Raw genomic sequence first — 14017 nt, forward strand, 5'->3', positions numbered from 1 at the left:
GGGTACAGGCCAGAGGTGTGGAGGGTGAGAGGATTCACCAGAGACAGAGTGGGGAACAGAACAGGCAGATTGACCAAAGTACACTGCTGAGGGGAGAAGCGGGCGAGTCAGGAGAGTTCTGCTGTGCCATGCAGGTTGCTCCCTGACCACCTGGGGATTGAACTCGTGCTGCAGAGGCTGGGGACAGCTTCACAGGTTGTGTTCTAACCCCTTGCGCCACCATGGAAGCCCAATACCCATATTCTTATGGCTTGGAATTATTTACTTTCAGAGGTTTATTATAATCTACTTTTTTAAAAATCCTATTGGACTTGACTCTCTGCTAAAATATAAAAATGACTTTGTTTTGCACAAAACTTTTGTTACGTATCCACTAAGTGATCTTACTTATATGAAAGAACTATTCAAAATATCAAAGGAATTGATACACATAAAAATTATACTACTTCCAGCTTTCTCCCACCCCATTCACAAATTAACACATTTTATGGGTAATAACTTTATAATTTATTTCATGGTAAATTAAAGTTACATATATATTTCCATGAGAATTGGAAATTTGCTGGTTTTATGGGAGGGTTGGTGGTACATTCATTTGTAGGAGCACCAGGACATGTAAACGGACTATAGAAATTTTGAGAAATTTGTTTATAATCCCTTAAATTAGTTCCTAGACTATAATTAATTCTTTTCTGTGATTAAATTTCCTAACATTATCATAGCATAAGATCAGATCCCTAAAGGAATATTGGCAGTAACATTTTTATATTAGTCACTCTGATATCATGAAGACACTTTACTAACTCAAAATTTAAGAAACAAGAGCTTAGATATTAAAAATAGAATACATAAACAGAAATCTTAGTATGTTACCATGTTGAAACAATAATAGACTATGTTTTTTTAAAAAAATACTTAAATTGTCTCTGTGTATTACAGAACATAAATATCATTTCAAACATATTTTAGATAAAATTAAATCATTTTTAGAGACATATGGTGCCAAAAATTAACTCCCCAAAGCATATAATTTAACTGGCTTTTGCAATTTAAGAACCCTGGAAAAAAAGAAAGGGAACATTTCAAGGAAATGAGAAGTGTCCTTATAATGAATTTCAGCTTGTAAGAATCAGACATAACAACAGTCTTTTTAATTAAAATACAAATACCATATGTATAGTTATCTGAAAATGAACTATAAATTGTTTTGGCAGATTACAAAGACCAGTCAATACTGAAAACACAGAAGTCCCTAAAAACACAAAGGTAATATTACCTGGCTGGGTATCATTCAAGGTTCTATGTGAGTAATGATTTCTCTGCCACTGGACTAATAAAACATATAACTGCTGAAGACTTCACCACATGAGAAGGATTTTTAAGTAATACTGCATTTATATTTTTTATATTTTTAAATATTTATTTATACATATAAGAACTGGGGTACAGACCAGAGTTGTGGGGGTGTGAAGATTCACCAGAAACAGAGAGGGGAACAGAACAGGCAGACTGACTGAAATACACTGCTGAGGGGAGCAGCGGGCAAGTCAGGAGATATCTGCTGCACCATAAGGGTAGCTCCTTGGCTGGGGATTGAACTCAGGCTGCAGTGGCTGAGGTGAGCTTCATAGATTGCATCTTAACCTGTTGAGCCACCAGGGAGGCCCTGCATTTATATTTTTTAAAATAAAATATGGAGGGTAGCTTAAAAGAAATACGATATTTTGGCATACAGCAACAAAAAAATAATATATGTGGCATTCAAACAGGAAATTAATAGGATCAGTGCAACAAACAACCCTCATCAATACAAATGAAGGACAAATATGTGAAGTGTGGTACATTCAAAATCTTAAGTAAAAAAATTACTTTCTAGTATACTAGGGTGGGAACTGGGAATGGGAATATGATGGTGATGATGTATGACAATTGTTAGAGGTTACAGGATTTCTGAGATAAGTACCTGTGTATGCATGGATTAACTCATCACAGGTGTCTGATAATATGAAAGTTCATTTGATGTGATCACTAATGAGTTTGGCAACTTCATAGGTGAGAAACCTGCAGCCTAAGAGTAGAAATATCATGAAGAATTTTGGTTTGAGGAGAAAATGAAAGCATTTCAGACAATCTGCTAGTATTTCCTATATGTAAACATACTAAAACAATAGTCCAACTATAGAAGGATCTCTAAAAAACATTATGTGTATTTGACAAAGGAGAGGAAACAAAACATGCTGTCTTCTGTACATTTGCATTTGTACCCTAGGAAATCCAATTAAAATTATTGTATTTAAAGATTTAACAAAATATGATAGAAGTCACTTGGAAAAATAAGAGTATTTTTATAGGAATGTATATTAGATATCAGAATATAGAAGCAGACATAGATTCATTCATTTGTACTAGAACATTAAAATAATGATTATGATTTCTGACCTGCTTGTTAGAAGTTTCATAAACTGAAAGCACTGTCTTTCTCTATTTGTGACAGATAAATAAAACTGATAAGAAAAGATATGTAAAGGCAATTTTAATTCAACAGTGATATGAAGTGCCTCTCACAAGGCAAATAGCACAAGCCTTATCAGTTCTGTTTATTGTAATAACCCAAACAATGGCAATCACAAACTACTCCATAGATTTTTTGGCACGGCAGGAATGACACATATACAAAATCCAGTTAATACTGATCTTTTTATAGTACTCAGTTACCAAGCTACACATGTACAATATACAAATCTCAAAAGTAATGAGATACTTCTTTATTATCAAATCCGTTCCACAGACTGGTGTTAAAGATCACATAGCTCATTTATAGAAATCTCCTTTGTCAATTGCTTAGGTATACCAAAAAAAGAAAAAGAAAAAGAAGAAGAAAAGAAAGAAAGAAACAACTCACATGCATTCCCCAAATTGCAACTGGTTTTAAAGGAAATCACAACTAAAGAACACTAATGTTCTTACTATACACAGATGAATACATTTCAAAATTCTGTATTTGGAGCTAATATATAAAACTCAAGTGACTGAGATAGAAAGCTCATTCATTACTCTCAGTACTAATTCTTGTTAGTGAAAAATTAAAGATCAAGTCTATATCTTTATTTGAATATGCAAATATATTTATTTTGTAGAATTTAAAATCATATTCTATAACACATAACATAAAATAACGAATCTAATGTTTTCATTTATTTAATAGTAGTAATAAGCTCCAACATTCACAGATTTCTTATTTTTATATATATCTGGTTTTGGAATAAAATTGCTACATTCTGGGCCTCCCCGGTGGCGCAGCGGTTGAGCGCTGGGTTGCGAAGCTGCCCGCAGCCTCTGCAGCGCCGGTTCGATCCCCGGCTGCTCCCCTGCCACCAGAGGAGGGTTCCACATGGCGTGCAGACTTCTCCTGCCGCCCGCTGCTCCCCTCAGCAGTGTACTTCGGTCCTTCTGCCTGTCTGCTCCCAGCTCTGGCTCTGGTGAATTCTCTCACCCTCCCACGCTTCTGACTGTACCCAGTGCTTGTATAAAAAAATAAAATAAACCTTTAAAAAAAATTGCTACATTCTGATAAATACTTTGTTTTAAATGTATAAAGACAATAACTTAGATATTTTCTTTAAATTACTAAATTTCACATGCAAATCCCACAAACAGTCCGAACAAAAATAAAAGGAAGAAAGTATATTCTTAACCTCCACATATATGGAGGTTAAGGTATCCATTGTCTGCCTGTTAGCCATTTGCCAAAGAATAACTTAATCCCTTGAGTTAAAATTTGGCCAAATGAATTAACTGAGGTTGTTGTTCTGATGTTTATGAGTTGTTGGTTGAACAAGTTTCTTTGATGAGAATTCCCATAGTATATCTCACATTGTGTAAGACCCATATTTTAACTGCAAACAAATCAAGTTGGTGCTTTAAAAATTACAATCTATGGAGGAAACTGGACTTCATTAGTAAGCAAGATATATGACTTGTGTTATGAAAGACAAAAAACATCACAAGACTTACAAGAGAAAATGGTGATAGTGTCAGGATTGGAAGAATTGGATTCATGTAGGCTAGAGATTGTCTTTCAAAACTGTTAATAACAACCTTTAACTTTAATTCTTTTTATTTCTATGTGAAATGTCCTCTCTCCTCTTCCAAGTCTCCCATTACCCTAGCTCCAGACCCTTGTGTCTTCATACTGTCGTCTGGTTACTCCCTGATTTGGTTTTTAAAACCGATGCCAACAAGTCTTCTAATCTCATTCTTCTTCTTTCAATAAAACTTCTTCTTTGTTTGACTTTTTTTCCCCTGAATTTACATCTTGATATATATCCCAATGTGAGGTAAGTAGTCTGATTAATCAATATCCATTTCACATATCAATGCTCCCACTGAGTTTTACAATAATTATCTCATACATTTTTAAAATTACTTTTTAATTTTCTTTGCATTATTTTTTTGATATCACCATCTCTTATACTTCTTTGACCATTTTCCTCTTAACCTCAGAAACCTCACTTCCTTTATTAATTCCTGTTAGTTCTTATACGTATTTTGCTTTGTCAAATCATCTGCTGTATAAATGTCCAATACTTGTCTTTGTCATTCTGAGTTTCCTTGCTGCTTTATATTTTCTTGATATGTAATTATTTCCCATTTTACTGTAAATGGCAACATTTCATCTTTCCTTTTGGGAAGTAATATACTGAATATCCCACGTTTTCTGTTTTTTTGGAACTGATAAATTTTATTTTTATTCCCTCCACAGAAAACACTAGGGAAACTGAGCCAAAAATATATGCTGATTGACTTCCCTACAAGAAGTATAAAGTTATTTTTTTTAATGTGTAACATTGACAAAATTAGTCAATAAACTTTTACTTAGGAAATTTCACATGTTGTGATTCCTTCAGTGTTCAGCACTTTAGTTTATCAGAAGTTTTTGTTACATCCTCATACTTTGTTTCTGTCTCTTCAATAGGATAAACAGACCATTGTTTCCAAGTATTTATAACTGACTGTCAAGATTATCTTTTTCTAATTCTTCACCAACATTCATTTGTTTTAAGAATCACTTTGGTGGTATTCATACTTCAGTTCTTCAGTAGTAGTTAAAAAATCCTTTTGACACAGCTTTCTCAAAGGTTTAAAATTTTTCTTCAAGGCAATGGTTTTCTTCCCTCATGATTCTAAAAATGGGAACATAGTTTCATTGTTTTGAAATTTGTCTTTTTTCTTTGTTAGCTTCCAGTGTTCCCACTTCCTTTGGGTCTTCTTGTTGGCTTGTGTTTCCTCTTTTCATGTTTCTTTTAAAAAAAAAAAAAAATCTGTCGGGCCTCCCCCGCAGCGCAGCGGTTGAGCGCTGGGTTGCGAAGCTGCCCGCAGCCTCTGCAGTGCCGGTTCGATTCCCGGCTGCTCCCGGGCCACCGGAGGAGGGTCCCACATGGCGCGTAGACCTCTGCCACTCGCTGCTCCCCTCAGCAGTGTACTTCAGTCCTTCTGCCTGCTCTGCTCCCTGCTCTGGCCCTGGTAAATTCTCTCACCCTCCTGTGCTTCTGACTGTACCCAGTGCTTGTATAAATAAATAAATTAATTAAAAAAAATCTGTCAAAACAGCTTAATGTCAATAGTATTGATTTTATAGTCTAGTCTCTACATGAGTCTCTTGTTTGAACACTTTCAAGAGAATGAGCAAATTTCAAATTTCTTAGGGGGCTTTCTTTATCTTCATTTAGGCGAATAAGCAACAGAAACTGAGTTTTAAATAAGCTGCTATCAGAGTAAGACCTAACACTTTGATATTCAATTTCCACAGCTGAATCAGATGTCGTTTATAGTCAAGAGAATTCATTCCTGATATGTAGTCACCAAAGCCTTCCCCAAATTGTTTTATGTTGTTAGTTGTTCTCTAAAACTATTATTTTATGTTGTCATTTTTCTTCAAACAGATTCATTGATTTTACCCTTTGTCTTTCCTTTATTTTCCTTGGAGGTTTTACAATAATTTCAGCAAGATACTTCTCCTCACACTCCTGACTGGGGGACAACTCTGTGTGGCCTTGCCTGCATGGTCGCTGGTTGCACCTGGCTTCCCCCTCTCTGAAGGTGAACTGCTCCTCTCCTTGATGAGGCAGAAAAAAGGTATCGTGCCATGTTGGGCTTTAGTTTTCTTGCGCTTTCTTTATCTGGCTTACATACATTAGTTCTAGTTGTCACAGTCTCATATAGTCTCAGAATTTGTTGTGTTCGTATGTTATATCATCCAATGTTTTTCTTAATTCATCAAGCTTGGTTAGAACTGTTACCTTAAACTTCTCTTCAATCATATTTTGCAGTTCTGATGAGTTGAGGCCTCTCTCAGAGACTGCTCTTTCCAAGCAATTATGTATGTTCTGATTCATCATTTTTAGTTTTTACAGGTTGAAATAGGAAGTTTCCTATTGTATTTTAATAAATTGTACTTAAACTCATCCTACAAAATCCTTGGTATAATCCTAGGGTTTTTGCCCAGATCTTTAGATGTCTATTATTTCACAAACTATTGCCTTTGCAGCTGTTTAGATGGTTAGGACACTGATGCCAGCAAGGGCTAAATAGGTAGGAAGCACCAGGGCAGTAGAGCAGTGAAAGTTTGCCTCCTATGATCATTAAGGGTTCAGGCTTCTACTGTGCTATGGGTATCCAAGTTGTGTGATGGGGACCTACAGTGATCCCCTCACCAGGCCACAGCTAAGATGTCTCATGCCATCCTCAACCTTTAGGCTGTAACTTAGTACTAGATGTGGTACTAAGTAAGCACTATAGTTGATAAGCTGGGGATTTTTCTCTTTGCTTTTGGACTATGGATCCTTACCTTCAGGCCCTTGCTCCTGTGATTAAGATCGTTTAAGCTGTAGTTACTGAGAACATTTGGTTATTGTCTTGGTTTGGTCCTTGGTGGGGCAAAGGCAGGTATATAGAATATCATAGCCTTAGGCTTCAGAGAGTAGCTCGCTCATCTATGTGGAGATATAGGTTATTTGGCTTTTCCTGTCAGTTTGGGCTTCAACTGTTCTAGACCGGGAGCCTAATTAAGTCACTAATTATCACTCTAGGTCCTTAACCTTCTAGTTCTATAGTATTCCACCCTCTGTCCTGCACACTAATTCTGTGCGTGCCTTTCTCCCATGAAGTGCCAGATTTCCAAAGTCTCTGATAAGAGCATGTGCCTCCCAGTGAGCAATAGAAAGGGGTTCAGTACAGCAATCTCTCCTCTCTCTTGTGAATTGTAGTGCCCTACTATTGCTGCAAACACAATTTAATTATAATTTCCTGACCCCGTTTCTACCACACTATTGCTCCCAATGCATGTGGTAGTCATTGGTTTACTTTTCAAGGTTGTTGACTTCGTTCTGTTATAATTCAGCTGTTAATATGTGGAGGAGTAAGCCTGGCATCTCCACTCTGCTGCCACCATGCTGGATTCTACCTCATGCATTTTAAAAGGACACCTCACATAGCTTTACCCAAGGTAGTAAATCAAATGATAGGAATTTCAGATTCTGTATTGTTTGTTGTAAATAGTATAAAAATAATGGGGACTTCTAGGTCTTCTCAAATCATACACTCAAAAGTGACTACATACATTGTAAATTCAACATGTAGACACTTAGTCATAGTTCTTGGAATAAATGAAAGCATAATAGTTGAACCAATTTTATTATATTTTCTGTCATGCTAGTATAAGTACTGTCAAATCAAACAATTGTTTTTTTTTTATTTCTTTCATTTTGAGTAAATGAGCTTTGTGGAGTTCTAGTCATTCCTTTGTTCTTTTGACAGCTTGTTCTGCTCATTACATGATATGTGGGATTATCAAATCAATAAGATTTTGCTGTTTCTGAAATGCATTAGAAAATGGTATAAACTTTCCAAGTATTTCTAAACAGAAGCTGCAATTCAAACTTAATACCAGGCCAGCCCTGGCCTTCACCACCAGACCTCCCACACCATGTGCTGTGGTCAACCCCACTGTGTTCTCTGATAGTGAGCCTTAGGACAGTCTTCTTTGAGCTGTTTGCAGGAAAGGAAATTTTTAGTGCTCTAGATTTGGTTATAAAGGTTCCTTCTATCACAAAATTATTCCAGGGTTTATATGGCAGGGTGGTGATTTTAGATGTCATTATGGTCCTGCCGGTGAGTCCATCTATGGAGAGAATTTTGATGATGAGAGAATTTCATCCTGAAGCATACAGGTCCATGTGCCTTGTGCATGGCAAACACTGGGCCCAGTGCAAATGGTTTCCAGTTCTTCATGTGCACTGCCAAGACTGAGTGGTTGGATGGAAAGCATGTGGTCTTTGGCAAGGTGAGAGAGCATGAATCTTGTGGAAGCCATGGGGCATTTTGGGTCCAGGTATGGCAAGACTAGCAAGGAGAACACTATTGCTGACAGTGAACTGTGAACAAACTAATAAATATGACTTGTGTTTTTCCTTAAATACCAAACCATTCCTTCTAGAACTAAAGAGTATAAGTAATAAGAGGATAAATAATTCTCACCCCCATCAACTCCAAATTTCATATATTCTTTATATTATTGCTGCAGTTCTTTTAGATCCATACTTTCCTTATCCCTTCCAAGTCTAGCTGGATTGCAGTTAAGTTTATTATCAGGAAATTAAAAATAAATGCTTAAAATCAGAAGGTTAAATTTAAAACGTAGAAGGTGACATAAAACTGTGGCATTCCTAAATCATAACTTGTGGACATGCAAAGGTTACCATGGAAATATGTTTCAAAAAATCACACGATGATAGCTGAAAAAATATGAAGCCATTGAGTAAACTGAAGAGAAAAGGCATACAAGCATTATGAAAAAACGGGGTGACAAGAATGTTCCTCAGGAACAGAAGAGATCAAATTATTTCAAAAATAAGGAACAAACAATAGTAGTTGTTTGTATGCTTCTTCTACTAGATTATTAGGCCCTTGAGGGCAGGGCTTATTTGATATTCACTTTTGTGTTTCCTGCACCTCATTTAGGACTAGGTGCATGGAAAATCCTCAACAAGTATTACCTGAATGACTTAATTAATAAATATAAGACCTTTAATGAATGTCAAGAAAGCTGGGTTATTTTTCACTTCAATTACAACGAATTGTACATTGTAAAATTTTATTAGCTATTATGCCTGTTGAACCAACACCACAGGTTAAATCTGTACAATATAGTCCTATATTACAACGGAGTTTACTAGTCTATGGAGATGCCCTTCCTGAGGCATCATTTTGCACCAGACGGAAAGAAAATATTCCTCCTTCATGTTCCCATAGAGGCTAATATGATCTCCAGTAAAGCATGTGTCACATTGAATTATAAATCTTTTTTACATGAAAATTTCGTTAGTAAATTCTGAGCATACTCAGCTCAAGGATTGTTCACTTTGTTTCCATTTGTAGCCTTACTGCTTAGCACCATAGGATGGACTCAAGAGCAACCTCTGTAGAGGGTAAGAGAATATATGTCATGGTAAGGGGAATTATGGCCCCTTTCCCAAAATGTTCACGTTTTAATCCTTGGATTCTGTGACTATATTACCATATATGACAAAGGGGAGTTAGGGGCATCATAAGCAAAGGAAGTGATATGACAACAGAAACACAGTCTGTGAAGATGTGATGAGACTATGTTGACTTCACTGTTTGCAGGTTCCATGAGCTAAAAAATTGAGGAAGCCTCTAGAATCTGGAAAAGGAAAGGCTATATTCTCTCTCCTAGAGTCTCCAGAAAGAATCAGTCCCACCTATGTTTTAGCTTTAGTGAGATTGATTTTGGACTTCTGACCTCCAGAATAATATGATAATTTTGTGTGGTTTTCAGTTACTGGTATTTGAATAGTAACAGAAAACAAGTGTTGAAATTAAGCACCATAAAGAGGTATGCAGTAAGTAGTTAGACATCAAAGCATGTTACCTAATTTCAACGAGGCACAGTATCCTCTTACTCTTAAACAAATACTTACCCATTACCTATTTCTTGCAAACATATATATTGGGAGGTATGGGGTATACATTGCTGTATGAAGCATAATGTTTATGCATTTCAAGTGGAGTAGAATATACAAATACCTAGCAATGTGCACATAAAAATATGACCAGCACCATAAGGTAGCATTTGTTAAATACTAAATATCAAGAAAATGTAATTTCTTCCTTCTCAAATCTGTTCAGTTTTTGTCTGGGCTCTTGATTACTGGCAGCATCAGGCACCACCATGTTGCCGGGGATGACTGAATAATTTCAGAGTCACCCATGAATTTTCCCTCTTTCGTCAAACATACTCATTCAATAGATTGCTACATACCTCAATTTCTAAGTCCTAACATTTTGGATTCCATTACTTTTCTCTAAACCTATTATCATTGTTTAATTTTAATTGTACAACTTAGTAATGATTTTACATAGCAGGAAGGTGGCTAGAACTGTAGGAAGCAGGCTTCCCTGATGGTGAAAGGGAGTTAACACGCAACCTGTGAGGCTATTCGCAGCCACTGAGACACGAGTTCTATCCCCAGCTAGGGAGCTACCAAAGTGGCACAGCAGACTACTCCTTTCATGCCCGCTGCTCCCCTCAGCAGTGTATTTCAGTCATTCTGTCTGTTCTGTTCCCCACTCTGTCTCTGGTGAATCCTCTCACCCCCACACCACGGCCTGTACCCCAGTTCTTGTATGCATAAATAAATAAATCTATTAAAAAAAAAGAAATGTAGAAAGCAAGACAGTAAATGCAAAAGTCAAAGCACCAAACGTCAAAGCACCAACATATTAAAGAATAAGAGATTCATCTTGCAAATTTTCTGAATCTGGAAAAAATAATCTTAACTCTTTGCTGAGCTCATTTTTTAGGCAAGCAATATATGAATTTGGACCTAATTTTTTTTAAGATTTATTTTATTATGCACATAAGAACTGGGGTCCAGGCCAGAGGAGTGGGGGAGGGGGTGAGAGGATTCACCAGAGACAGAGTGGGGAGCAGAACAGGTGGATCCACTGAAATACACTGTTGAGGGGAGCAGCGGGTGAGACAGGAAAGGTCTGCTGCACCATGTGGGTTAGTTCCCTGGCCGGGTTCGAACTCCTGCCCCAGTGATGGGCGATAGCTTGTTACCACTGAACCTTTAACCCCTGCTCCATCAGGGAGGCCTAAGGCCTACATTTTTAAACCCAAATTCTACTTTGATCAGAAATGAGAATATCTTATTTAATAATACTATATCTGCAGATTTATGTAACAAAACTCTTAGGGAATACAGAAGTGACATAAAATAGTTCATTCATATAAAATTTAACAGAAAAGATTTCAGGAACAAAATTTACCTACCATAATCACAAAATTCATTATTCTGTTCAATAGAAGATATGAGTTAGTAAGTAAATAGGTTTCTCCTCAAGCGCCAAGATTAATTAATTATGGCTACCTATAGCATTGTATTTAGGAGGTTTTGGAGGGTTAGCCTCTACAAAGCAAAAAAGGGTTCAATGACAATTCATATCTGCTACAGGTATGAAAGAAGAACAAGAAGAATGGACATCTGGTTTTAGTGATAAGAACGTCAGGTAGCTAAGTCAGTATTACAGATCAATAGTTCCATTTTTTATGGTTAATAGTTTACTTGAAAACGTTAATATCTAGTTAGCCATTTTGATGAGAAGAGACAAGCTATGCCAACAACTCCAGTTGTTGGCAATGACTCTGCTCTCCCTTTCATAGGGGCTCTGCTGGAGTAACCACTGAATAAAGGGAAATATATGGATGCAGTCCCTGAAATAGTATTTCATTCCTGTATTTGTGGTACTGAATTTTGAATAATAAGATTGTTTATCAATGGAAGGAAGCAGTTATGGTACATAAAACATTAAAAAAAAAACACACACAAAAAAAATCGGGCCTCCCTGGTGGTGCAGGGGTTAAAGACAGCGCTATTAAGCTATCAGCAGCCACTGCAGCATGATTTCCATCCCCAGCAGGCCAGGGAGCCACATGGTGCAGCACACTTCTCCTGTCTCACCTGCTGCTCCCCTTAGCAGTGTATTTCAATGGATCTGCCTGTTTTGCTCTCCACTCTGTCTCTGGTGAATCCTCTTACCCCCACACCTCTGACTTACACCCCAGTTCTCATATGCATAAATAAAGAAATCTTTAAAAAAAAGTTTAAAACAAAAACTCTGTAAGTAAGCATCAGCATTTAACTATGTGACAAAAATAACATTTTGTGATGTATTTTTCTATTTTACAAAAATTTCAATTGTTATTTATATAGATGGACTGGTTATTTAGTCCTGAATACAATTCTTCAAAGAGTAATTAAAAAATTGATTACATCAAGATGAGAAGGACAAATTCCTCCAACTCTACAATCACCCAAAGCTAGATAAAGAAGAAATAGAACACCTAAACAGACCAATTACAAGCAGCGAAATTGAAATGGTATTCAAAAACCTCCCCCAAAACAAAAGTCCAGGACCTGATGGATTTACAAATGAATTCTACCAAACATTCAGAGACGAATTAGTGCCTATCCTTCACAAAATCTTCCAAAAAATTGAGAAGGAAGGGATAATACCAAGTACATTCTATGAAGCCAACATTACACTAATACCAAAACCGAACAAGGACAACACAAAAAAGGAAAACTACAGGCCAATCTCCCTAATGAACACTGATGCAAAACTCCTCAATAAAATTTTAGCTATCAGAATCCAACAATGTATCCATAAGATAATTCACCACGACCAAGTAGGATTCATTCCAGGGACACAAGGATGGTTCAACATCCGAAAATCAATCAACATTATCCAACACAGACCAATGGAATCAAATAGAAATTCCAGAAATAAACCCACAGATTTATGGTTAACTAATTTTTGACAAAGGAGCAAAGAATATGCACTGGAGCAAAGAAAGTTTGTTCAATAAATGGTGCTGGGAAAACTGGGTCTCTACATGCAAAAGAATGAAGCTTGACACTACCTCACACCATACACAAAAACCAACACAAAATGGATTAAAGAACTAGACATAAGACCTGAAACCATAAAATACATAGAAGGAAATATAGGCGAAACACTACATGATATGCACCTCAAAGACATCTTTACAGACACATCATCCAAAGCAGTGATAGTGAAGGCAAAGATCAACAGCTGGGACTACATCAAATTAAAGAGCTTCTGCACAGCAAAAGAGAATAACAAAAACAAAGAGAAACCCCACCGACTGGGAGAACATTTTTGCACACAACACTAATGATAAAGGACTGATCACAAAAATCTGCAAAGAGCTGATGAGACTCAACAACAACAAAGAAAATAATCCAGTCAAAAAATGGGCAGAAGAGCTAAAAAGAAACTTCTCTGAAGAGGAAGTGCAAATGGCCAACAGGCATATGAAAAAAATGTTCAACATCACTTGTAATCAGGGAAATGCAAATCAAAACTACCATGAGATACCATCTTACACCAGTGAGAATGGTACATATTAAAAAAATGAGCAATAATAAATGTTGGCGAGGTTGTGGAGAAAAAGGAACTCTCCTGCACTGTTGGTGGGAGTGCAAACTGGTCCAACCACTATGGAGAGCTGTGTGGAGATTTCTTGACCTACTAAACATAGAGCTTCCATATGATCCAGCAATTCCACTCCTAGGTATTTACCCAAAGGACACAGAAACATCAATTCCAAAGAGCACCTGCACCCCTATGTTTATAGCAGCACTGTTTACAATAGCTAAGCTTTGGAAACAACCCAATGCCCAAAAATAGATGACTGGATCAAGAAGATGTGGTACATATACACCATGGAATATTACTCAGCATTCAAAAAAGATAAACACATGCAATTTGCAGCAACATGGATGGAGCTGGAAGGGATCATGCTCAGCGAAATAAGCCAGAAAGAAAAAGAAAAATACCGGATGGTCTCACTCATAGCAGGAATATAGAAAACTTAAATAAGGGACCAGGAAAAAGAATAACTATAAGA

At 36.7% G+C, this 14017-nt stretch overlaps 1 protein-coding gene across 1 annotated transcript in view; it reads right to left on the bottom strand.

The window, feature by feature from the left end:
• The window catches only part of CCDC178 (coiled-coil domain containing 178), a gene marked incomplete at both ends in the record, with an annotated part of 283078 nt that overhangs the window by 39514 nt on the left and 229547 nt on the right, over window positions 1-14017 (bottom strand). The gene's annotated exons all lie outside the window — the stretch shown is intronic.

Source organism: Talpa europaea, assembly GCF_964194135.1.
Source record: "Talpa europaea genome assembly, chromosome: 13".
In the NCBI taxonomy this organism is placed as follows: domain Eukaryota; kingdom Metazoa; phylum Chordata; class Mammalia; order Eulipotyphla; family Talpidae; genus Talpa; species Talpa europaea.